General features: G+C 46.1%; 1 protein-coding gene across 1 annotated transcript in view; it reads left to right on the forward strand.

Moving 5' to 3' along the window:
* Window positions 1–2,367: 2,367 nt before the first annotated feature.
* BACH2 (BTB domain and CNC homolog 2) overlaps window positions 2,368–27,148 on the forward strand; it is a 197,049-nt gene continuing 172,268 nt past the window's right edge. The window contains exon 1 of the mRNA XM_040597406.1: window positions 2,368–2,458. The gene's annotated coding sequence lies outside the window, so the exon portion shown is untranslated. The remainder of the gene's footprint in view (window positions 2,459–27,148) is intronic.

Here is a 27,148-nt window from a genome sequence, read left to right on the forward strand (position 1 = left end):
CCTTACACACTGTGGGACTTTTCACAGGCTTAACACCATATAAGTCTGCAGAACCAGAACCTAAATGGCACTTGTGAGTAAGGCTTTATATGAACATTACTTGGAAAGGGCAAGTGAAGTTTATGAGTCAAATTCTCCAGTGGGGTGCTACTCTGCAGCCACACATAGCTTGGAAAAGTAGGGGTGAAATGCTACCAAACTGAAACGCTTTTCACTTCACACAAGTGGGCAATTGTGCAAAATGCAAGCCAGGGGAGAACTATGCTTTTAAAAAGTAATGATATATTTGTCGTTGCATATGAAGAGTTGATTTTGCGTTGGCATGCGGCATTTGCATAGTTTTCTGTAGCTTAGTAGACTTTGAAAACACAGGTTGGCCGATGGAGCTGCTGCAATTTCAGGAGAAGACATCGGTGAAATAACTTCACAGAAACTGTGCCACTCTAAAAGGCACGGAAAACCCTATCTATCATCTCTCTGTAGTGAAAGGGGGAAACAGAGAATGTGCAATAAAACTGACATAAACACAGAAAAAATAACAAACACGCCCACGTTAATTAATGAATGTGCTTTTGTTAGTAGCAGGTCACCATCGTTCTTTATTGACATTTACCGCAACTGCAATTTCTTCTTCAAGACCACTGACCCAGGAAAATGTAACCCTCTAGTTATCCAACGTCCTTTAATTAGAGATGTGTCCAGAGATAATCTCACTCACAGCCCCTATTGTGAATCATTTATTTTCTAACTTTCCTTTTTATCAGCCGTCTTTCATCTTTATGTTTTTCCGTCTCAGCCCGGCTGCGCGACCCGAGCTTGCAGAACGCGGTTTATTCATCTGCCGGTTCTCCCAACTGCATCTCATCTCTCGGGACGCTCGGGGTCCCGCTCCGAAGCGCTGGCCGCCGCCGCCGGATCTCTTGCAGGAGTCGCGGCTTCCCGCTGGGCAGAAGGCCCGGCGGCGCCCGGCCTCGGCCGGGAAGGGGCTCCTGGGCGGGCCCCCTGCGGCCCCCGCGCCGGCGGCACTCGGCGGGGATACCGGGGCCCGTTTGTCTGTCTTGGGAGCGCTTAGCTGTCCCTGCGCTGCGCGGCGGGGCTGACTCGGGACTGCTGGGCGCTGGCGGGCGGCAATGCCGGTAGGATGAGGCTTCTCCGGGGGCGGGGCCCGTGGAGGACCATCGGGACCAACACCGCGGCGCGGCCGGCAGCGAGGGGCGTCCGGGCGGCCGCGCTTCGCCCTGCCCGTGGCCCCCCGCCGCCCCCGCGCGCCGCGCCCCCGCTCGCCTCCATGCGGCCCGGGCGCCGGCCCCCCCCAGCGCCTGCCGCCCGGGAGCCGCGCGCCGCACCTCGCCGCCGCCGGCGCCGCGGGGACGGGCCTTGCCGCGGGGCCTGCCCGGGCCCCGGCGGCCCCTCGCGGCGGACTACGGCTCCCAGAGCCCCCTGCGGCCGCCGGCGCGAGCCCCGCGCGGGGTCCGGCGGCAAGCGCGCGCGCACACACACATACACACACACACACTCGCGCTCGCTCGCGCGCGCTCCCGCCCGCCCGCACACACCCACCGCGGGAAGCGCGGGAGGGCGGGCTGCGCATGCGCCTCCCCCTCGGCGGCCGGAGGGGCGGGGCGGGGGAACGTCAGAGGCGCCGCCATTGGCGGAGCGGCCGTGCGCCGCTCGCCGTGCGTGGGGGCCGGGGCCGGGGCCGGCCGGGGAGCGGGCGCTGCGCCGTTGGCGTAGCGTTATTGTGAATGGAGCGGGCGGCGGGGCGGGGAGGATGATGTCAGCCTGCGAATGTCAACAATGTAGCGATTGAGGGGCGGGGGCGGCGCTGGGCCGGGGCGCGCGAGGCGGCGGCGGCGGGCGCGCGGCAGAGCCGGGCAGCAGCGGCCGCGGCAGCAGCGCGGTGCCGCCTTCCCTCACCGCCTCCGCCGGGCTGCCACCGCCGCCCGCCCCGGGGGCCGCTCCGGCAGCGACACAGCCGCCGCGGTGCCGCTCCCCCCCCCCCGCCTCCCTCCCTCCCTCCCTCCCTCCCTCCTTCCCACCCTCCCTCCGCTGCGGCTTTCTCTCCTCCTCCGGCCCCCCTGCCAGCCCTCTCCCTCCCTCCCTCCCTCCTTCCCTCCCTCCCTTCCCCCTTTATTTTTCTCCGCAAGACTTTGGCGCTGGAAGCAGCTGGTTCAAAGCAATCGCCATGTGATGAGCGTCTGGGGCGGGTTTTTTTTTTTCATTTGGGGGGGGGCGGGTGCAGTTTTCTGACCGCAGAGACGTATTAATAAGAATTTCCGAAACAACAGCAGCAGAAACAACAAGAGCAACCCCCCCCCCCTCCCCAAACCTCCTCAGCCGTAACAGTCTTTCCCCCCCCCCGCCCCGCTCCACCCCGCCCCACGGCCTCCCCCCCCCCCCCCCCCTTCCCCCAGGCTGCAGCGAGAGGGGAGACCCCCGAAAGTTGCGCGGAGGCGAGGTGAGTGCGCCTGTTCCGCGGCTCGGCAGCCCCGCTGGGGAAGGGGTGGGGGGGCGAAGTTTGGGGGGAGGCTGGCCGGGGTGTGGGGGGCGCAGCGTGGGTTTTCCCCGTCTCCTCGCCGAGCAGCTGTTGCGCGGGGTCAGGCGGGGGGCTGCGCCCCGCCCGGGCGGCCGCGGGCTGTGCTGGCTGCCCGCTCCCCGAAGTGGGAAACACGCGCGTTGCGTAACGGGGAGTGCGCGGCGGGCGCCCCGCTGTCCGTGTGCGCGCTCACACCGCACCGCTCCGCACCGCTCCGCACCGCTCCGCACCGCTCCGCACCGCCGGGCGGCCCGGAGGCCCCGGGCAGCCCCCTCCGCCCAGCGCCGTCCCGCCGCCGCGGCCACCTGCAGCCGCTCGGGGCGAGCGGGCAGAACCCCCGGGCGAGCGGCGGCCCCTGCCCCCCCGCGCGGGTTCGGGGGGGATGCGAACTCCGGTAACAGTTTCTTGGATCGTTAGAACGGAGCGTGTAGGCAAGGCAGCGCGCCGCGGGGACGCTGGCTGTCATGAAAGACTCTAAGTGTGAAATCGTGCCTCTCCTTTTGTGGAGCAGGCTATTTTTGTAATGCGGCGGGTGTCTTGCTTCAAACGCTTCAGTTATCGTGAGATCGTCGTGCCCTTGTCGCCGAAGCCCCGGCAGCTCCGGAGTAAACCCCGTTTGTCATTCAATGGTAATAAACGTGAGGCGGGGATGACATCTTATTAAAAATACTCTTCAGGGTGTTGGAAAGATTGGGAAATCGCGGTGCTGCTGTTTGTGCTAGTTGAAGCCGTGTCAGTGTTTTCATGATGAAAGCCCGTTCTCAAAGACTTTGGAACTGTCGCTAAACTTGTGCATATTTTAATCGGGTGGTCCGGGGCTCGAGCTAGAAACCAGTCGGTTTTTTTCAGGCTGGGAATTGTCTGAGGTTCTGCCGTAGACGGTGGAATGCTCAGCAGTTTGAAGAGCGTGGTGGTGCTTGGGTGAAGTGACTCGCTCAGGTACGTAAATACTGAAATTTGAGATAATTGCGTTTGATGAGATGGATAGAATAAAGCGATAAGGTTTCGTCTGAAGCTGTTGTCTACGGGGCTGTTGTAGCAACAGCCTGAAACCAGTGTTCTAGGAGGCTTTACATCTGACAGATAGAAATAAAATTCCACTTCAGATGGGGGCTTGTTCCTTTAAAAGCCCGTGTTGCCTTTTGTACCCACCCGCCTGCCCCCGTCGCTGGGATCTGGGCACTTGTGCAGCAAAATGGATCGGCGTTGTACTTCCCTGCGGTGTACTGAACCTGTGCTTTCAGCATCGTTTTTCACATTTGACCCTCCAGCTTCAAAGGCTGTTCTGAAGGTGCTCGGCAAGAAGTGGAAGGAAGCCGTGACTAATTGGAAAAGTAGAAGATTGAAAAATCAGGATCATAGGTCTACTTTTTGTGTTCGTTAGCTCTGTAACACTGGACGAGCCATTCAAACAGATGTACACCAGTACGCTGAGCTGTCAAGTGGACAAGAAAGGTCCCTAGTGATTTTGGAGATGGGGTGGTTGTCAGGATATTTAGAGATGTTTTGCAGAAGTGCTCTGCAGAAGCAGAGTATGCATTTCTGGACAATGCTAGGCAACTCTGCCATGCAATTTGTGGTTAAACAACTAACATTTTTGAGAACTTTTACCACTGTGATGTGCACATGGCAAAGGTGCACACATGGGAAAGGTGTGCACAGCAGATACATGACTGATGCACGTGCTGACAGATCGGAACTGGTTAATCGTGAGCGATTGTTTATGCCCAGATGTCTCAAACTGGGGAAACAGTACTAGAGCAGGTATTCCTAGTCTTTTTCTGGTGTGGAGGCACATCTGGAGCATCTGTTGGTATTAAGGTGGTGCATGCTGGCAGGATGTGCTGGTGATGTAGGTGGGACACCCTCCTCTCCTTTCTTTGCTTTCTGTCGTTCATTTTGAAGCAAGAAAACACTGTCTGTTCACTCTTCTGTGCTGGGCGTGAAGGAAAGTTGGAGATGGCACCCGAGTTGCTAGTTGAGAGTAACGGTCCAAATCCCAACAAACAGGCATTGACATGACACTCCTAATACGAAGAGATTCTAGTAAATCTTTGACATTGTAGAAGGCCTCAGAGTCTCATTGAAATTGATGAGTTTAGTAAAATCTCCATACTGTATAGCAATCTTGCATATCTCTTTCTGCATGTACATAATTAATAACAAAGAGAGCTGAAAATAAAACCCTGTATAGATGATGTACAGTGTGGAATATGTGACAGAGTTGCTTGCCCTTGTTTATTTTAAAACTTCAATTGCTTGATTTTCTGTTCTGAAGTGTAATAGCTATTTTTCTTAATGAGGCTACAGTATGATTGCCAATTAGTTATTTTCCTCAAGGTTTTCTCTAAAAATATCACCAGCCATGGAAAAAAAAAAACAACCAGCGATCACATTTTAAAAAAAAATCCAAGAAGAATAAAAAAAGATGTTTTCTCATTGTGTGCTTGTGACATTCTTTTTGGGTAGGACTTCACATACGCACAGATAAAGGGGAGATCTCTTAGAGCGTAGCTGAGAGACAATTACAGTACTAAGCTGAAAAATGAGATGTGTAACATTAATATATGCAAAGTAATCATTTTGGTAGTAATGACATTTTTATGTAATAAACTGTTGGTGTAAATTGAATAGCATTTATTCTGTGAGGTGAACAGAGTCTCTTGTGATTTTAATTTAGGTGGTATGAACATGGTTTATATATGCAAGTCAAAATGTAGGTGCCTTTTTACTCAAAGGAGTGCTCTCTGAATGGCTTCTTAGTTTACAAGTTGCGTGAACATACCTGTAGTATTTAGCAGATGTGACTTACGTTGGAAGGCATGGATGCTTCCATCTTTCACCTCTGGGTCTGAATTTCCAGGTCTGCTCCTATTGGGTGTGATGGTCCTATATTGGTGGTTTCTGAGTTGAACTGTTAGGGGAAATACACCAATCATTCCATTAATTTGTTTAAGAAAATTTGGATTTAAACTTAAAAGCTTTCTCTAAGTCTGAGTTAGTTCTGCTGCTTTCAGTGTTCTTCCTGACCACATACCAAAGAGAATCTTTTTGGTGTTGCAGTTCTTTACTGATATTCGAGTAGATGCCTAAATTATTTTGTTGCAGTAGCTGAATGGGCAGTAGATTTCTATCCCCAGTAACCCCCCAAGGTTTTCCAGAACAGTGCTCAAACTGCTTGTTCAGCTTTTTACAAAAAAATGGTCCTCATTCCTTTAAATTCAGCCAAAATACATTAACCTTGGCAGCTGCTTGAATATTACACATTCATTTGAAGCTTGCATTGAGAAGATGTAAAATGTATGAATATTGCCAGCTGAGTTGCAATGTGTTCGTTCTGCTTTTTAGTTAGGCAGAAACATCTTTGTAGTGGATTGAAAAGAGCACTACTTACTGTGCCACTCTTGGCTATGAATTAAAATTTTAAAGCAGGCAAGCAATGGAATGTATACAGATGCCTTTGTGGCCAGTGATGGACTCAAAGCTCCTAAGTTGCTAGAAGTAATGGTATTGATCAAAAAGCAACCACATGTTCAGAACAGGTAAATAAAAAGGAATGAGAGAATAAGTTTGGGAAAACTTTTATGCTAAAAGTTTACATGTAGAGCAGAGCTTCAATCTGTCCAAAATTGGGCTCGGAAGACTCCTCTCTTGATTGTATCGATCTTTATGCAGAAAGAGCCACAGCAACAACCAGAGGAGCACCAGCTGTGCTGCACTGGCATCTCAGTAGATCAATAGATGTGTCCCTGTTTGGCTTGAAACAAGTTGCCTGCAAAGGCTAACGGGTCGGGGGCTGAACTGCGCTGCTGTGTGGGTGAGAGGGCTGCACTGTGTGTATAGCCCCTCATCCTTCCCTGATCTCCTCTGCCGCTGCTCCCCCTTGGCTGTTTACACTTGCTGGTGCAAACGTGCCGTCGGAACAAGATGGGACACTTTAGATTCAGTGCCTCAAAAGAAGAAGAGGAGGAGGTGGTGGTGGTGGTGGCTGCAGGGGCGAGAGGCACCAGGACCTGAGGTATGCCATTTTCTTCTTCTTTTTAGCGTGTAAGGTGACCTGAAAGGGTCAGATTCTCCCAGATTTATTCCCGAGACCTATAATTTGCATACAGCTTTCTCTGCTATTGTATCAACTGAACAGATGCTTGAAAGGCTGCTAGGAACAAAAAAGCTGGGGATTTCCAGTTTACACCTAGTAGGAGTTGCAACAGAAGCTGGAAGCTTATGTTTTTGCTTCTGAGCTTTGAAAACACTCAGCTGGGCTGTGATGGGTAGATGGGTTTTGATGCATAGATTCAAAAGGAGTCTCCCCACCAAGAAAAACAGGAACTCTTTACTGCTTGTGACCATACAGGGCTTCTGGGCTGTGGAGCAGCAATTTTGTTTTTTGCAAAGAGGAAAAGCAGTTATGTCTGTTTAAATAAACAAAATGACCCTCGAGACTTAATCATAGCTACTTCTTATAGCCGACATCCACTGAGGGTGGTTTTATTTTTTTACTAGTGAGCGCTTTAAAATTTAAACCTGAACTAGGAAAACAGGAACTGTAGGTGTGGAGGTGTTCCTTTACCCCGATTTGCATGCAGCCTGTTTTTTTATTTAGTGGGTAGGTGTGTTCACTGTATGTGAGAGCAATTGAACATGTCAGCAGTTTCCTGCAAGCTGCTCTTGCTGACTCACGTGTCTGGTGCAGCTTGGAGCTACCCTTGCTATAAACTATCCACAATAGGAGGCGCAGGCAGAGAGACCGTCAGTGCCGAGCTGTTGTTCAAAGGTTATTTTCAGTTCCCTGGTCATTGCTTTGCTGTGGTTTTCTTCCCCAGTAGTATCAAAATACACTGTCATTTTGCCGGGCTGCTGTTCTCCTAGGTGCATCTGTGAAGTAGAAATCCATCGTACCACTGCAGAGGTTGTGCTTAAAGTACAGCTAGGTGCTGCAGATGTTCAGCAGGAATAAACCTCTGGGGTTTATTTTGTTTCTTTATTTTGTGAATGGGATGTTACCAAAAAACAATCCCCCCGAGCATTGTTCCCAATTTGGATGTGGCAAGTCCAGCGTATGAATTGTATTTTCCCTTGCCAATTGCAAGCTGTACGGTCTCCTACCCTCCACTCCTTTTTATGGCAGAAATCTTTAAAGCCAGCAAGGAATTCTAATTAAACTTTAAAACAATGGCTTTAGCCATCCTCAGTTTTCAGAATTTTGCCGTTTCTTAGTTTGGTTATTATCTCCTGTGTGGCAGTATCGCTGCCTATTAGCATGAAAGGTTTCCTTCATTTGCATGAAGACGAAAACTTGTGCTCTTGTAAAACTGCTTCTTTATTTACAGCCTCTATTCTGATTACTCATAAGGATCCTAAAATGATAGCTTCTGCTGACTGATGATTTTTAACTGATCTTCTTATTGTGGTTTTTTTCTCTTCTTTCTTTTTCCTTTCTTAGTCGATCACAAAAGCCTTTGCAGAAGCGGAGTGAATTATTCGTCTGCAGTTCTGGATTTACTGTCACTGAGTTTAGATTTGTAGTTGTCCTTTGTGTATTTTTCTTATTTTTGTGGAATGGGACAAAAAACAATCTGTGAAAGTGTGATAAACAAAATCAGCTGGTATAGAACAGGCTTTAATAGCAACAAGGTGAGTTCTTGTCACTTGTTTTGTTTTTAGTCAACTACTTTGACCAGTAATGAATAGAAAACCACATTGAAAGCTTTGTAACAGATGAAGAAAATGGGTGTTCTTGGTTTCCGCCAATACAAATGACTCATCAGTATCAGTAGTGTTTCTGTTTCTAATAATAAAACTGTGGAAGACCTTTAAAACGTGTGGTTTTGGCCCCTACTCTTAGTGAAAGGTTGGAAAATATTACTTTGAGCTTCTGTTTTTTTAAAACTTATGGAAGATTTAGCGATTTGCTGTGCAACAGGGGAAGATCTCATACCCTACCCAAACCCCCTAATTGTAGCACTTCTTACAGTGCTAAAAATCTTCCCCTCTCCTGTCTCCTCAGCGTTTTGCATTTCACTGCAGTGAGTATTGTCGACACTTAGCCTTGGTGTCAAGAGATGTGCATCTGGAAAATATAATCTATTTATGTTGAGTGGGGGAAGACTTGGCATACTACCTTGTCTTGCTGAGCTGCTGTTCTCCACCTCTCTTCCACTCCATTAGAGAGAGGACAGTAAGACGGCCGAGTGACCTGTTTTGCTGTTGGAGCTGGGGTCAGAGGAACCGAAGAGGAAAGTAAACAGAAAATAGGAGTTGAAGAATAAATGACAACTGCAGGATGTGTTTGTCGTTACCTAGAAGGAAACACACGTCTTCCAGTACTGAAAGTGATACTGAAAAAAGGGCAAATCAGAAAGTGCTCTATTAAATTTTTCTTTCTCTCTGTTTGTTTGTTTGTTTTTGTTTAAGTAATAGTTTTCAAATGTGCTGGCATCCTTTTAGCTGTTTACCTATGAGGCTGAAATCTTTTTCTAAAGACCGCCCCACGTTCAGTGCGGTGAAGGAACCCCTGGCACATACTGTATCTTGTTTGAAACTGTGCCTCCTAGAACATGAGGTTATTTTGTTTACATGTCAACAAAGCATGCCCTCCATGCTGTTACAGTATATCAGATTTTAATTCTTCTACACAAGGTGTTCTACTTTTAATGGCAGTGCAATCAGTGTCTCCTGATCTGCTGCATAGAGAGTGTGACTGCCTGCTTTCAAGTTGCCTGTGTTGTTGTAAGATTTAAAGACTGTAAATGAGGCAGAGCTAGTCTTTTCTTCCTGGTTAAGAGTGAAAATTCCAACAGTTGTGAAACCTTGGTGTTTACTTTCTCTGTTGTTGCAACATTTATACTAGGAAGTTATTCCTTATAACAATGTGATGGTTCCTTGTTTCTTATTATTCTATTTTTAAAAGCAGAGTGTGCTTTTTACAAAATCCATTCTGGGGCAGATTCTCAGTAATATCTAGACCTATCCCAGCCCCCTCCGTGTCATGGGCATGTTTTTCCACTAAATATTTAAATGTATTTATGTAGTTAATTGGGATTGTGCTGTGATATCTTGGGTGTGTTAGTTGCTTGTATAACCAGACTGTGATGGACAGTCTTTGTCTCGTAGCTTCTTACTGGGAGAGGCTCACTAAAAATAGAGGCGCAGAAGCCTGTGAAGATACAACTTTGAAACATGTGAAAATCCAGTTGTTTGTTACATGGCAACAATAAGACAGATTTTGCTATTTTCAGATCGGTATAGTAGAAAATGCCAACTTCCAGCTTAAGGATTTATTTATGGACAGTTCTTACTGAAGTTCACAGAAGAGTAATCGGTAAGGACTGCAAAATAAGGTGTCACTGGCTGTTCAGAGTTCAAGAGGACATAGGTTCAGTGCTCTGATTTCAGCTTTTCTTTAGAAAAGGTTGGCATCAGAAGTGTCATGAGGGTTGGGTCATGATGCGTCTAAATCTCATCCATGTTCTGAGCTCTGCTGACTCGGAAATGGGACTTGTGTCCAGAATCACTGAGGGCTGCACCTGTCAGGGGTGACAGACACTGTTGCTACTGAATTTTGAGACTATGATTCTGCTCTGCATCGTCTCCTCTCCGTTCCTTGCACTTGCCCTGGCACTTGTCTCATCCCCACAGTGGGCCAGCCCCGAGAGCTAAATCGGCAGAAGATTATTCATTGTATGTATAGGGTTTGTTTTTCTGCTGGTTGGTTTTACTGAGAGTCTGGCAAGGACCTCTGTAAGGGATCAAATTAAACCAAAATTTGTTGAAAGACCTAGAGCTGTCCATGGAACCTCTGGTCCCCAAAGCGCAATGACTGTCACAGCATCATGCCCCATCTCCTGAAGATCACGCTTGTCTTGCTTTTGCTGTGTGGTGGCATTGCAGAAAACCATTAGCAGTTTGTGCCCAGCCTCACCTGTAGCTTGGCAGTAGGAGCTTGTTTCCAGTGCATGGAAAGTTTGGGCTTTTTTAATTTTGGCTTGTATTTGTATCAGACAATTGAAAGAAACGATAGAGGGAAACAGAACTCAAGCAAGTCTTCTACGTTAACAAAATGCAAAAGTATTGTCTTTTGCAAATATTCAAATAACTATTGTTGTTCATACCTGATCCTGGTTGCTGCTGGCCTGATCTGACCTGGTTGTGTCACCTATCTCCCCTCTGTGATGAGCTCCCCTGAATTTAGGTTACAACCTTAAGTTACAGCTGAGGAGATGAGCAGACCTGGTGACTGTGGAGACCTTTGTTTGAACCAGGTGACTGCAATCCTAGACCCTCAGGTCTTCCTGGCAACCCTTCATCACTCTGGGGATGATGGCTTTTTCTTGATAGTAGATTTCTGGGTTATTTTCTAGACAATTTGAGTAAGAGATGGGGCTGGGGGGGGGGGGGAGGTGGAGCAGTGGTGGTGGCACAGGACCTTTGCTAGGTGGGAAACCTGGATTGCCTCAAGCTGTTGTGCATAGCTTCACCCTGTGTGGCTGCTGGAGCCAGCTGGCCGGTGTCTGGGAGGGGGACAGCACTGCTGGCGTGCTCCCGTGTTCCTGAGCAGTGCCCGTGGGGATTTTATGCAAAGCTGAAAGGTGGCCATGCGTATTGGCCAGACTTTTGGCCAGAACTTGACTAGCAAAAATCAAAGTGTCTGCAGACTTTTGGTTAGGTCCTGCTCTTGAGTGGGGAAACCCAAATTGTGCTTCAGGTCAGCTTCGGGTATCTGCTGTGCCTGAGGTGCTTCTGTGTGTTGAACCTGTAACCTGCCAAATGCTTCTGACTGCTCAACAATTTAACTTCATTCCAATCCTGTCATTTATTCCTGTAACTGTTACTAAATGTGTACTGAGGGGTAGTGTGGTCCACAACTCACTCACTGTAAATGAAACTTGTGTAGTTTTTTGTAGCTGGAACTTGGTGGCCAGTGCAAATACAAGCACTCTGCAAGGAAATTTTTTGTCTTTTTCCTCTTCTTGTTCCTCTTCGTTTGTCTTGTTATTAGGCTAAAAGTAGAGTCAGTGATTCATTCAGTAATCTGTTTCTTGGACAGTTAGTCATCTGCCAATTTATGTTAACTTTCCACTTTGTTCAGAAAGTGAGTAATGCTTAATGCACTAACCACCAAATTCCAAGCTTAAAAAGCTGTGAGCATCATTTAAGTCATCTCTAAACTTTCTCTTCAAAGTTTTTACCATTCTGTGAGATCAAAGCGAGTAAGTTCTGGCATGCAGTGTGGTACAGCTACAGTCCAATTGTTTAGTCTAGCCCCAGTTATTAACGCAAAACACAAACCTGCAAATGTAATGCACGAGTTCTGTTGTACACCAACCCGTGTGTTACTTAATCAGTGTAATGCTTTGTGTTTTTCTTTGCAGCTCCTACTTTCAAGGGATAAATACTGCCTCCCTCCCTTCCCAGACTGCCACGACTTTGTTAATTTATATTGTTCTCTACCTCAACAAATTGCAATGCTATCAAGACTAATTTATTGAAAATAGCTTGGAAGGAGAGCTGGAACTGGTGTTAGCTCCCTGCTGCAAATATTTCTGGTGCTTTTCATGATTCTTTTTGGCAGGGAAAAAAGTGATTGTGCTGTTGAAGTGTTATCTATATAGAACTTGAATCTATAAAGCCTTCCTATAGCGATCGGGTAGATGTTTTGATCTCAAGGTGATGCCAGTCATTTCTGAAGATGAACACAGTACTTGTTTGAATCACTTGAGAATTTTTTAACTACTTTTTTCTTTCTTACGGAAACTGGAGTAGCATAAAGAGTAACAAGGTCAGTAATGTCACGGGAGAACTATATAGGACCAAAGTCTTTACAGTCTGCTCTAAAATAACATGAAAGGGCTGACTGCCATGCTCAGCAGCAAAGGAATTCAAAGTGCAGGAGAGATTTGAGTGCTACGGGGGGTAGGGTGAGGTGGGGGTGGTAAACATGGGTACCAAAAGTGGTTTGCTTGGCCCAACATTTTCCTTGTTCCTTCTTCAGGCACCTGTTGTCCTCCCTCACAACTTCAGTCCATTTCTTGCAGCAAAGTCATTGTCTCTGTGTGCAATTACTCTGTGGTGCAGATGGTTTTAGGGTGTCCCCGGTGCTACAGTTCTGTAAACAGGCAATATAAAAGCCAGTGGGTGGGAAGGAATAGCCGTTTGTGGTAGGGTCTGTAGGCAGCCTGTGGCCACCTCCTGCCACAGTGTAATGGGGTCACAGCAGAAGTCTGTCGTGCTCTGCATTTGTCAGAATAAGCAAAAAATCACTTGGTCTGGAGGAAGAGTTAGGGAAAAATCCATTTCTCTGTTCCTAGAATCCGGTTCCAATCCATGTAAATGCACAAAACATTCTGGTCACCATGTTCCAGTTTGAAGAATTATGGCTTCTGAAAGGTTTTTTCTTGCAGACTGATTTTGCACGCCAGCGAGCTTGAGTAGTTTGATTACGCTCTGGACAAACAGCCATGCTGGGGGTGCTTGTTTGAACCCCAGCCTTTGGGATTTGCCCATCCAGATTACCTGCAGGTTTTCCAACATCAGCAGTGCTAGTTAATGCACTTGCCTCTTTAGATGGATTGCAACTATCATATTTTAAAAATTACTTGTTTCTTGTTAGGTATTAGTTTCAGCTGTTGAGCTTTACTTTTCAGGAGCGATGCTGGGTTGGAATTTGAAAATTTCTTGGGTGTGTCTGCTTCTCAGTTGGCTCAAGTGTGAGCAGAGCTTTCACCTGCATTTGGTTGAAAGGCATCCAGGAGCCAGTCTGTATGACTGCTGCTCCCCTGCCTGATCTCAATTTTTTTTTTTTTTTAAAGGAAGTAATGCACACAGAGATGAGAATTGGTGCTGTTTCATTGGGTTATGAGTAAACTGAAACTGAGGAATGCCTTTTCTTCCAGACTTCTACTCTGGACCTCCAGTGGTCAATGCCAGGCTGCAGACCTTGAGTGCTGAACTGGCACCGGAGGAGACGGGCACCTGGCTTTCACAGGGGTGCACAGTGTTTGGGGGTTGCTTAATCGCTGGGTTTGGGACTTCAGGTTTCAGGTCACCTGGACAGGGCAGAGGAGGCTTCACAGGATTTACAGCTGTATTTGGTCTAACAGTTGCACAGCTGTTTTCTTTGGCTAGTTAGGAGACTGTGGCGTGAAGGAGAGATGACCCAGTGCCTGAAACCTTGTAGCTGTGGAAGCCCAGGTAAGGGCAGTGGTGACTGTTGCAAAGATGAAATTGTATTCAGGGCATTTTCATCTGAGAATTCCGCGAACACCCCCCCACCCCCACCCCCCTTCAATTTGTTTCTTGACTGTAAAGTTTCGGACATTCCCGTGAAGATGGGCATGCTTGGTGTCATCCTCCTGCGCAAGGAGGTGCCTGAGGAGGCACAGCTGGGTGAGGGTTCTCCCGGGTATTTATAGAGGGGTGTCTCCTGCCCCAACTTGCTCTGCAGGTGTGCTGCTCGGTCGGTTAAAGAAACCGTGGATTGAAATGATCGCAGGAGTGAAACAGTTTACAAATAGCTTTTCAGTGTTTGTTTTTATTTTTAACTCCTTCCCCACCTACGGGCGCCTCCCCTGGCGTATTGGCGAGGCTGAAACAGCTCAAGGAGGGAAAATCGTTGTTGCAGAATATGCAAAGTGCACCAAGAGTTTCCAGAGGACCCTCGGAAAGTGAGTTGCTTTCGTAATGGCAGAGATCCTGCACCTCTTCCTTCGCCGAGCCCCACTTGTTCCCTTCTGCTCTTTGCTTATTTGGGGTTTACAGGGGTAAAACTTCTGTGGCTGCTGGGTTTTTTTCTGAGAGGTAGATTGCATGCTGTTTGGTTTTTTTTTTTGGTTTGTTTTTGTGTTTTTGTTTTTTTGTTTTTTTAAGGGCTGACAACTGATGAAAAGATATCAATAGCAACATATTTGAAGCCAGTGGAGGCAGGGTGCCCTTCTGGAACCTGCAAGGAGAACTCCTGGAGCCAGGTCCTGCTGCCTGGGCACTGGCTCCCGGTGTCTCCAGCAGTGTGGTCCCCACAGCTGGCCACCATCTTTCAGGCACTTGGTGTGTGCCCCTTTTGCCCTAATTTTAGCTTATCGCAGAGGAGTGATCTTAAGCATGCTGCCGCATCTGAGCATGAGAGGAAACTTAGACATTTTTCTCTCTCTTTTCTTTTCTTTTTTTTTTTTTTTTTTTTTTTTTTTAATTTATTTTCCTAACCCATGTTTGATTGCTTGTGGAAAATTCTGCTCAAACGGGTGAAATTTCTTTGGGTGTTTAATCTCAAAACCGCAGCTCCCAATACCCAGGACGCACTGGTGGTAATGCCCTGCTTACAGCCTTTTTCCAGCAGTGAGTAGGTGTGAGTGGGAGGGGAGAAAGGGGAAGGACACGTATGGGATAGAGGGGTATCTCTTGCCTCTTGGGTTGCTTTTCTGGTTTGTTTCCTAAATTTACAAAAAAAAAAAGAAAAAAAAAAAAGAAAGTAAGTCTGTCTGCCTGCAAAGTAGGTTAATCATTGCAGAAAGACTAAATGGTGGTACTCCGTGTGTGTTATTTTCATACGTGTGCTGATGGCTGCGTGCGTACTTTGCGGCTGGTGCAGCGTAGCTGGAAAGTATGTGGGAGCTTGTCTGCTTCCTCTGAGGCTGCTACAGGTGGTCGGAGGAGGGTGGGGGGCGGAGGAGGCGGCGCTCGGGCGAGGTATGACACCCGCTTCCTTTGGCGTGTGTTGTCGTGCGCTCGAACCCGCTGCCTCGCTGACAGCCGGGCGGCTGCAGGTCGTGCCCACAGTTTTTCGTCTTTGCTCTTACTGATTTGCTGTTGTAGGTTTATGACTTAGGGTTGTGGTTTAATATGCCCTTTTTAGGTATGCAAAGTGTTTAAAATTACCTAGTGTTGCATTTTTTTGTTGTTGTTGTTTTGTTTGTTTTTTCTTGACATGGCCTTTTTTATCTTTAAAAGTTTTCACAACTTTTAGAAGGCAAGAAGCCTAACTTTTATTTTAAAAGAAAAAGGTTTTCCCTGATCGTTACTCGTCAGCTACAAGTATGCGTTTTTTGCCTTTCAAAGATAGTTTTTTGAGATTAAATAATTTCATAGCCTTTAAGGTTTAAATATCTAATACAAACTGTTGGTAAGCTTTAAAACTCAATAAAAAGGAAGCTTAAATACCCGGAGTTTGTGAGGTATTTAGACGAGATGCCTTTCTTCTGCAGCCGTACCCAAGGAAGCGTGGTGTTAACATTTGCAAGTACAGATTTGTTTCCTTGCAATTTTGAAATCTTTACTTGGGGGCCTGTAATTTTCCTTAACTGTTCGGGTGCTGCTTAATGCCTCGGATATTTGTTGAGTGTATTGCATGTGTGCTCATATTCCCTAACGTTTTAGATGAAATGCTATAGCTTAGCAAGCTGCACTGCCATTATGCTAATGGTGAAGATAAAATTGCACGTGCTAGCTTGGGGGGGAGGTGGTAATGGAAGGGAGGGGGACCTGTGTGGACCTACGCTTAGATGTACATCTCATTGATGTAACACCTTTCTTAGCAGATTGTGCAGCTTTAGTGCCTACTGATTACCTTTTTTTCCTTTTTTCTTTTTTCCTTCCCCACCCCAGTTCATGTCCTGTTCTGCCGTGGAGAGGATAGAATTTACCTGCTCCTCTTCTTAGCGAAGAAAGGGGTGTTTTCCCCATGCAGATACTTGGAATATCCAGCATCAGCTGGTGGTTGACAGGAGCTCCAAATGCTCTGCTCCAGGGGAGCTTGAGCCAGATGAACTGTCAACTGTAGCTAGTAGATATCAAGCAGAGGTGTAGAGCAGTCTTTCTGATGTTTGTGCCACCTTGTATCTCGTCGTTAATTGAGTCTGCAGCTAAAGGCCCAACAGTAGTTCTACACTGTGTGTTTGACACTTTTGAAGATGATGCGCAACCATTGTGGAAGTGTTAAGGTTTGATACATGTTTTGAAAAGAAGTAACTGCAGGGAATTCTAATGCTCCACAAAGATGTAGCAAGATAGGGGAATCATTAGCAAAGTCATACAGAACTGAATTGATTTAATTTGGGAGAAGGTGCTGAAAGTCTTACAGTGTTTGGCTCAAGTTCATCTCCTGTAGAAAGACTGCTTAGCTGTTGTTTCTTGTGTATGATTTGCTTTGCTCTTGAGGTGGCCAGTCGGTCTTTGTGACCCTACAGTCCACTTGTCAAAATCTTTATATGGTTCATGTCTCCTGGGCATCCATCCTTGAGAGCTACAGGAGCTCTGAGAGCAGCTCAGGCAGAAGGTGCCAGTCCTTCTCTGGAGGATTTGCTGCTCAGTGCTGCCTTGCTGGTGGTCCTGGGGGCTCAGCAGCTCCTGTGGACTTCACCCATCTCAACACCGGCAGGGCAACGGCCGGTCCCTGCAGCAATTGAGCCCTCACATCTCTTGGGTGACACAGTCTGTGGGAATGGCCCCTGAACTGCTCAGGAGGCAAAGACTGGCCACCCTGATTGAGGGACTGTTTGCAAAAAGGAGCAAGATGAGGGAGGCTGAGTTGAAATAGACATAAATGTTGTGTGCAGCTGCCAGGCTGGAATTGTTGGATTAGAAAATGAGAGAGAGAGAAGGTCATGTAAAGCCAAGAAGCAGCTGAGAAAAAAATCAGAAATTACACAAAGAGTAAAAAATGAGAAGTCAAAGCCCTGTTCTCTGTCACATTGGAAGGGGGAACACATAATTAAAACTCCCGTGTTGAAGTAGGTGATGTAGGAATTGAAACACATACCTGTTCCAAGTTGCTGCTTTCTGTGCAACCTCACTTCAAAATTAACTCTACCCAAAAAAAAGAGCTGCCTGCATACAGGAAACCAAGTTTTTGACTAGAAGATACAGTAAAAAGACAGGGTGGGGCATATACGTCCTTTATTGTATGGAAGCAAAAGAAGAGGGTATGCTGTAGAGCATAGTGAGTGAATCCATGTTACTCTCCCTTTTTCAGCATGAGTTCAGAAGGTATCTCATAGGTGCTCGCAAGATATGACACTGAGGCTTGAGCAGTTGGTGTGGGAGTTAGTGTGCCATTTAAACCCTGCCATTTTGCCATCCATTTGGTGAAAAGGGGACTTAGCAGTTGCAGGGAGTTTTGAAACATTTGAGTCTCCAAAGCAACACAAGCATTTAGTTTGGTACACAGAACTTATACGCTGACCAGAGGCTTATGGCAAATACAGTTCTAATTTTATTTTTTTAGAGGTCCTACTGGTAGACATAAGTGAAGCAGATCAAGATCTTGCTGTGGTTGCAAGCTGTGGCAGAAAAATTAGCACCACACTTTCCAGTGGAAGCAGAATAGAAATGTAAAGTCTGCCAATTAAATTGGAAACAGCTCTTAATTTCCCCTCTTCTCCTCCTCCCCCAAAGGATGAATGGCTTACTCTTCTGGATGGAACTTTGTGCAATGACTCATAGTTTTATATGGATTAGTGTGAGTATGTAGGTGAGGGAGACGCTGGTATCTGAGAAACTATATATAGTGCCTAGGAGAAGTGTCCTGGAATGCAGAATAAATGAACATTTGATCTGTTTCTCTTGCTGAATTAACAGAAACATAAATGCAGAATATCTTCCTCCCTTTCCAATTGTGCTGGGCAGATACAAAGGAGGCTTATGATGAACAGAGGATGTGCCTGTGTTGATAGCTGAACTAGTCACTAAAATAAGGTTTTCCCCTTTGCCCTGTCTGAAGTATGCGTGGACAGGGTACCAGGAGCCAGAAGCGTGACAGTGCAGACATTAGCAGTGAGCATGCAAAGTTTCTGTGGTACCCTTTGTGCCATGGTTATTGTTCCAGTAGCTTTCCAGGGAAAGAAAGGCCTTTCCACCTCTTTGCTCCATGCCTCTTTGGTCAGATGGTGTTGGTCTGTGCGTTACTACAGGCAGCAGCCAGAGGTAAGTCTCACATACCTTGTTCTTCTGGTGGCACCTTAACATGCCTTGTGTTAAGAGTGTGTCACCATCATACCTGCTGCTGTAGAGCCATAGCTAGGGCAGCCGTATTCATGCTGGGCTAAGCCAGAACCTCACAGGTGTGCGGTCATCTACAGCTGGTAACTTAAGCTGAAAGTGTGGGTTCACAGGGGGCTTCTCCAGAGGACTGCAAAGTTCCATCTGAAGGCTTCTCCTCTCTGCAACCATCTACTATTCACCCACTTGCACCAGAATAGCTACTCGTAGCAGGACTATGGACTTGATTGTCCTGTACTGGGCACTGGTGAGGCTGCAGCTCAAATCCTGGGTTCAGTTTTGGGCCCCTCACTAGAAGAGGGATGTAGAGGTGCTGGAGCGTGTCCAGAGAAGGGCAGCGTAGCTTGTGGAGGGTCTAGAGAGCAAGCTTTATGAGGAGAAGCTGAGGGACCCGGGGTTGCTGAGCCTGGAGAAAAGAAGACTCGGGGAGGATCTTACCACTTGGTACAACCACCTGAAAGGAGGCTGTAGCGAGGTGGGTGTCAGTCTCTTCTTGCAAGTAACAAGAGATAGAATGAGAGAAACTGACCTCAAGTTTCACCAGGGGAGGTTTAGACTGGATGTCAGGAAAAATTTCTTCCGTGAAAGGGTTGTCAAGCATTGGAACAGGCTGCCCAGGGACGTGGTTGAGTCACCATCCCTGGAGGTATTTAAAAGATGTGTAGATGTGGTGCTTAGGGACACAGTTTAGTGGTGGACTTGGCAGTGCTGGGTTAACAGTTGAACTCAATGATCTTAAAGGTCTTTTCCAACCTAAATGATTCCGTGATTCTAATACAACCCCTATCAATGAACTGTTCAGGTTAGGAAGGAAAAAACCCACCCCAACTTTATTTAAAGATGTTTCAAACCCAGCCATTTGACTGTGTTGCTCATAATCCAGGCTACGGAAATTTAAAGTGGAAAAAGCAAGGGGTCAGTGAGTTGTGGCAGAGGAGAAATGGGATCAAGCAGACAGGGGAGGGTGGAAATGTGTTGAGCTGGTGTTGCTGCAGGTACACGCAGCGGGGCCTGCACCCTTCAGTGTTGTTTTCTCTTCTTAGTCTGCAGCAATGCCGTTTGTTCCTTGGGGGAAATGGTCTTCTACATGGAATCTCCATTAAGGGCCAAAGGGATAGAGAAAACTGTTAAGTCCCTATATAACAGTTGTACCTTAAAAATAGGCCTTATGTAAGGAACTGCCCACTTTGAGCAGTTGTCCAAAAATGTGACTTAGTTGGGTCCTCCTGTTTAGATTGTTCAGTGTAGCTTACTTCAGCATTTAATTGTAGGGACCTTATTTTTACATCTCAGACTTACAGACATATTGTGCTAGCATAACATTTGTTACTAGGTAGGAAGACTGAAGATCCTGATGTCAGTTCTGAGCTCCTGGCTTCTGCTTTTCCCCTGGGAGCATGTTGTTGGTCTCCTCTGGGAGGACCCTGGCTGTTGAGTCTCCTCAGTTCTCTGTAGGAGAAAATTTTGGTTTTCCCTTCAAGCAAGATGCCACACAAGGCTTACTCTCAGGGTGCCACAGTACCCTGGGAACATTTTCTGGAGAAGGAGAAGTGGATTCACATTAAAAACATGCAACCACCAACAACAAAAAGAAACAGCCGCTTCTTGTGTAAGTGGGGGGGAATCCCACAGTGTCTTCAGAGAAGTAGACTTGGTCAAGTGCAGTATCTCAGACCTCCCACCATCAAATGTCAGCCAGGTCTGACTTCCATTTTAAAAGTAGTACCTGGCATGGAATAGGGTTATACCAAAGTCTTATTGCCTAGAAACCCAAACACAGAGAAATGTCATTTGGTGTAACTTCTTGAAAAGAGATTAAAACTTACGTGTTTATCTTGGATCCCCAATGCAAGGCACAGGAGGGAGTGGTGAGGGTATTTCATGATTAATGACCCTTTCTGCATATGTTTCTCATAGCTCTTGGCATTTAGTACTCTTGGTGACCTGGCTCTTTATTTCATTTTTCTCTTGTTGGCATTCTCATCAGTAGCCTCCTGAGATGCAAGAACCTACCCTCAACCAACGGGTCTCTTGGCTGTGAGGATGTGGGCCAGTGTACTATCCTTGGACTCCACCAGTCAAGTAGGCTAGTAGTTCTACCATCACTTCTTTTTTTTTTTTTAATTCTGCTTTAATTCCTGCAACATATAAAGCCATTACCCCTGCCTTGAAAACAGGATCCAGTTAAGATGTGTAGGAGCGTTACACTGAAATTGCCAGCCTAACCAAGAACAGATTGATTTGGGTACCACGGGAGTCAAGCTGCAATACTTGCAGTTCGGTGGGAGTCAGGTTGGCAGCCCAGGCTGGCCCCCATGCACAGCACGCTGGTGGTCCCAGCTGCTGTGGCTGCCTTGACAGCGGTTAGACCTGGCCCACCCCGAAATAAAGGCTGTATGGAGGAGTGCTCTTCAGCTGCCTTTCTCTGTCCTCAAAACAAGAGAAACCCAAGGTAACACCACGTGGGTCTTGGCACTTACATGAGAAAGGCAGCAAAGGGGGGAAAGCGCTGCGTGGACCAAGCAGTGCAGCCTGTTGCAATCAGAGGGTTTTTCCTTTATGGATGTGTGTGATTTTTATGGATGGGGAGGGGTTTGGCTTAGACATGGGTGCTGATCCTTCATCTAAGACAGTGAGAAGAACATCTGATGCTGAAGATAAGCAATTTCTCCTTTCAGCTGGGAGCTTTCTCAACCAGTGGCAGGCCATATATGGCACATCAATTGCTCTGCCTCCCCTAGAGCGTCTCCCTACAGCTGCAGACCATGTGCTTGTGTATGTGTGCATGCTCACCAAGGAGGGGGGTGTGTGTGGATATTTAACCAGCTGTAAATCAGTGAATCGGTGTAAGGGAAGCGATTTCCCATGGGGAGAGGAACACCGTGCTAGAGTGGCGGCTGAGTTTGGCAGGTTCTCTGTTGTTCAGGGAACCCATGCCACTACCTGGGCTGGAGTTGCCAGGTCCCACTGAAAGGGTGCTGGGTGCTTTGCATGGCCATTATGCAGCCATCCGTGTCATTTCCTCCACTGCTTTGACCAAGGCACGGAGGGGCTGGACAAGAAATGTGGGGACAGGGGGCTGGAGCATGAATCAGGGTCCCTGTAGAGCACAAGCAGAGAGATGGAGGACTAGTGAAAATAATGGTGTGTTGCAGGTCAGGCAGCAGCTCTCCAGGGACTGGAGCATGAGAAAAGCAGGCTTTTGCTCTTCTGGCATTAAGGCTTATGCTTCCTTTTCTGCCTGCCTCCTTCCTTGGAGAGCAGTCAAAAGAGAAGTCATCTGTGCAACCTGCCAGAGGCCCTTCTTCTTGCTTCTGGCTGGCTGAAGAGGCAACTGTAGAAGTTTCCCTGTTCATTCCTAACTCTTCTTTCTTGGCTGTTGATGCATGAGCAAGTTTGGTCTATACCAGTCTGTTTTCCTCATACACAGGCAGTCTGCCTATATAGTAAATATTTTTTGTCTTTCTCTAACCCCTGGGTACAACACACCTGTTTTTTACAGTGATGCATGTCGTTTTAACTACTTGTGCTTAAATGGAGGAAGTCAGCAAGTAGATGGAGGGTTTTAATTTTGCTGAAGCCATTCAGGCAAAGCAGCTGGATTTCTGTTCTGCGTACGTCCTTATTCCACCCCATGCTTGACTCGTTTGGGAAGTGCTGTGGTGAGCACCCTGCATGGTGAGTTTTGTCACCTGTGTGAGTGGCTGGATGCTGATCACCGAGGCTGCAGAGGGAAGCGTGCTTAAACGTCTGGGGCAGAGACAGCTTCTCTTTATGCAAGAAGCCGTAGAGGTTTGCATGGGCCTTTTCTGCATCCCGGTGAGTAACCCAAAGGCATGAGGCCTTCCAGGATAGAAGCTATTCGAGACAGTTACTAGCTGGCAGCCTGGTGCTTTGGGGCATAAGCATCTTCCTAAGAGCTTGGTTTCCTGCAGGGCAAGGGGAACAGAAGAGACAAGATGGGGTAGGTTTTCCTGTGATTGACCAGTGTTAGTTTTCTTGTACCTTGCCCTGAAGCTTCTGTAGCTCTGCTGCCTGAAGCTGATGATGGAGTGGACCGTGATCTGAGAAGGCATTTTCTTGTGTACAGTATGAACTACTATCATACAGTTACTGTTAAACATTGCCAGTATTTCCTCTAAAAGATACATTTGGAAGTCTTAGAGAAAAAGTGTGTAAACAAAAAGTACTGCTGTGTGGGGAACACCTAGCTTCTACAGAAATGAAAATCTGCAAAACTAAATGTAATATAGTACATCCAACAGATGGCTGGGCTGTATCCAGTGAAATAGATAAGGAGCTTCCCATTGATTGATGGGGTCATGGATACACCACGTTGACCTGTGCAGGTTTAGGGCCCCATCTCGTCCAAATGGAGTAGGACAGCTACAGTGAAAGTTAGCACAGAAGCTGCCGTTCTCTGTACAGGACAGTGAAGACCATGCTTTTGGGCTCTGACCCAAATAATGAAGCAATTTTCAATGTGAGTTTTTTTCGTTATTATTTTCTGTGCCTGGGGAAGGGCATTGTTTGAAAATCAGCTGCTTGTAAATACGTACTGAGGCCTTGGTGCTCTGAACACTCTTATACTGCTCTGAAAAACTTACGGCAGAGCTGTTCCAATATGTTTCCTCTTGGATCCTGAATATGAGGAATACCATAGAGGTAGAACAGTGTATCAGATGTGGCCTTATTAGTGAAAAGAGGAGGATAATTGGCCTAGCAATGTTGATAGAAAAAAAAATCAGCCCTTGGCTGTAACGCATTTGATAGGTCAAGGGGATGGCGGAGGGGTGGGGGCAGGTCATAACATGGAATTAAAGCATGAATGTGACCATTAGCTATTGCGTCCAGCAAGGAAGGTACCCTATTTTGTTCATATTGCATGCATTTTACTTTTCGTTTTTTACAGAAAAACCAGATGTACCAATTCTAATGTACTGGACTTTTGCTTAGTAACATGTCATCTTTCTGGGAAAGCCTATACATACATAATAGCATTGTTTTAGTGGGCATAAATCCTTGCTTGGGCTACAAGCACATGGTTTGGACAAGACACGTTTTGGGCCCAGCGTGTGTAATTTTATATAGCAATTGTTCTCTTATGTGGGTAAATTTTTTAGCACTAAAATATTGAGCTACAACACTGTGCTTCATTGTTAGACTCACTGACCTTTGCCGTTAGTTGGAAAGGGGGCAGGAAATCTTTGTTTCCTAAAAGCTGCCTGAAGTCACAGAAGAAAGCAGTATCCCTTCTGCTAGCAACATATGAAATGACCTCTCAGTGCAAACAGAAATAATTCTGGCCACATGAAAGCCGTATGGAGGCTCAGCTGTGGGAAATGAGCGATGACGGGAAGCAAATAAACAACAGGGAACTGGATGTTAATGTTGGTTATGTCAGATATGTAAACTCCTGTAGGCTGCAATAGTTCTGCCTATCAGGATCTGCAACTCTTCTCATTCCAGAGCAAGCGTGAGCCCGTGGGACGGGTGTATATGCACTGCTTTAGAGGCAAGACCCAGCTGTGGGCAAAGGAAAGGTGATCTTACAGGGGAGGGAAGTCAAAGTTGTTGCCGCTTCCCTGACTCTTGGGCTGTGTAAGAAAACAAAAAGCAATCCAGAATGGTGAAGATGAAACATCTCAGCCTCTCTTGCCAGTTGGAGAACTGCTAATATGTTTATAGTCTTGGAATAAAAGCAACAAAACAAGTTACTTAAGAAAAGGATCCATCATTCTGACAAAAATAGAGCTTTCAGCTGTGTTTTTTTCTTTGTCTGAGCCTGTGTTTCTCCAGCCAATCAATCCTGTTACTGAATAAAACTCTGGAAATCAACTTAACAAGATTAATGTCTGTAAATATTTTTAAAACCTGTGTGTTATATGGTCTCTTTAAATGAGATTATGTCATGTTTATAATACTTACTCATATTTTGTATCTAGTCTGGTTGAAAATTGAATAGTTTTCATTAATTTCTCTTGCTTGTTTAATTTCATGCTTAAACCAATAAGTTACAAATCCGCATGACTGCCCACTTATTGTTGCACTCGGAATAATTGCACTGAGTCACTGTGTGTGGACTTGGATTGCCATAGGCTGTTAATACTTGATATTTAAGCAAGCATGTTTATCTGAAAGCTGGCTCATCAGTCTGTGGAATGCAGTGTTTACTACGTGAAGTTCAGCCTAGGATGATTGCAGTTAGGAGATGTAGTCTGTGATCATTAATAATACCTAGAATTAGTATTTGTCTTTTCAAGCCTGTTAGGGAAATAATCTGCTAAATGTGGGAAAATAAATGCAGGGAAACTTTCAGGCTTTCAGAAAAGGGGTTTTGTGTGAATTTAATGCGGTCTTCCTAAAAGACTCTTTCTTGCCTTTGCGCTTTTTTTTTTTTTTTTTTTTTTGTCCCAGTAGGTACCTGGTTTTTGTCTATGCTTTGTCTTGAATGTCTTGTTTAACCAGAGGAGAATTTGGGATTATGCAAGCTAATAATCAATTCCCTTCATAAAGTGAAAGATTTGTTTTTTCCTGTCCAAGTTGATTTCCGAGGTTTAGTCCAAGTGTTTAGTTCCAAACACTGATGTAGAGTTATTTTCCCTAGTGAAATTTTCCTCTGTAGCAGAAAGAACCCCAGGGAAACTGACATTAGAAATGTCGTTTCACCTTGGTTAGTTTTGCTGATGTGTTTGCAGGTAGTTAAAACACTGAGAAATTTAGTGGCAGCATCACCTGCTGGAGTGTGTTTTGCAGAAGAAAAACAAATGATGAAGGGGAGCAATGGCTGTTGGTTTACTTGTGCGTTCTGCTGAGGGCCGTTCCCCTGTCCTGAAGGAAGCAGTGAATGCTCTGCCAACCCTTGACGTGCAGGTGAGAGCAGAGAAACCTTCCTCTAACAGATTCCCTGCACCAGCAGGTGAAGGGCTGCTCAGCTAGTCCGTGGAGTGCCTGCTGAGTAAAGCATACGGAGCTTTTCTTCCTCAAGTAAGGCAAATGATTTCACATAGGACTTTGTCAGAACTGATACTCGGGTTTTAGCGGAAAAGTGTAACTTCTTTTAAACTGCAAAGTGTCCACAGTTCTTGCCTTTGGGATTACTAGCGATGTGTCAGCAGCAGTCTGGATTTCATTTTTAATGGGAGAAGCATCTGTGCAATTCTGCAGACTGAGATAAAGCAAACTTTAGATTGGAAATCAGATGAGTTTGTCAGTCAGAATAACTATTGTGGAGCTGCAGGCGAGGAGCCAGACAGCACTTCATTCTTTGCAAAACAGAGAGATGATTTTTATAATGTGCTACTCTTCCACATCAGTAGTATTTATTGCCATTGAGCACAGTTGCTCCTGACCAAGGTGATTTTGTTAGTTGGTTTCCTGTTACTGCAGTTACTTGGAATATCCAAAGGAGTCACTGTAATTTAGAAGCCATGTTTAGCAGCTTAATATTTTGTGTTTCAGGTGGTATTTGTGTATCCATGTATCATATTTATAAACAACATTGCTTTTTCCTTTTTCAGTGTATGTATTAGGATAGGAACATAGAGAAAAAGGACCGGAGGACATGATAGTTATAAATACACTTTCATTTATGTTCTCCGATTTGATGACCTCTTGTTAATCTTTTGCTATATATACAAAGAATGTTTTAGTAAACAATACTGATTTTATAGAGAATGTAGAGGAATATGTATGTCTGCAAGAGAGGCTTTTTTTTTTGCCAACTGCATTAGATTTTTTTTAGATTTTAAGTACTTTGCATTATTCTTAACAGTGATGATACATGTATAATATATCTCAGTATGTTCCATGTATCATTTGTCTTGGGCACCAGTATAACATACGTGGGTGTCAACTGCATATCACTGTGGTTTTTAACCAATTTATGATAGTTTTGTTCTGATGCAAAGCTTAGGTGTGCTAGAACCAGGATTGCCACCCACTTTAAATGTTGTTGTTAGCAGATAGCATTTATTTCAGTCACTTTAAAATCTTAACATTATAAAGTGGTTTTAAAAGGTTTATGTATTTTTAAAGCAACTTTTATATTCCATCTAGATAATGTCTACCACCGTTGGTACTGGAGATCATTCTCCTGGAACATGTAATGCGGCTGTGGCGTTCCACTGTATTAATTAATACAATTCCATTGAGGTCTTGAACCTCCTGGAAGATCAGGGTCATCCCCATTAAGTGTCCGAACAGGATACAACTGGCCGAACAGCAGCATTTTCTTGAAGCTCTCCTTGATCCTCTAGATGGGGTCCAGGGAACCCATCACTTTGAGGGATACACGTGTTGGACTGTGTGACCTTACCTAATAACCACGCATGTGAGAAGCCCAGAGGGCAGGAGATCTGTGGGATGCCCAGTGGTGATGCTGGCAGCGAGCCGGCGAGTTCCTGTGCTGGAGAGGTTTGCAGCTGGCTACCTCGTGGTTTCTGCAGATGGTGTTCTCCAGCTCTTGTTTGTCTTCCTGACTTTCTTGTCTAGCAGTTAGGCTAGGGGAATGGGAAGCGTGGCTTGTGTAGTCCACGCAAAGATTTCTGAAGGAAGCTCGCAAGGCTGCATGGATTGCTCCTGTTGCTTCCAGCCAATTCTTTAGCTGAAATTAACTTGGGGATT

This window comes from Falco naumanni, chromosome 6 (genome assembly GCF_017639655.2).
Source record: "Falco naumanni isolate bFalNau1 chromosome 6, bFalNau1.pat, whole genome shotgun sequence".
Classification (NCBI taxonomy): Eukaryota; Metazoa; Chordata; class Aves; order Falconiformes; family Falconidae; genus Falco; species Falco naumanni.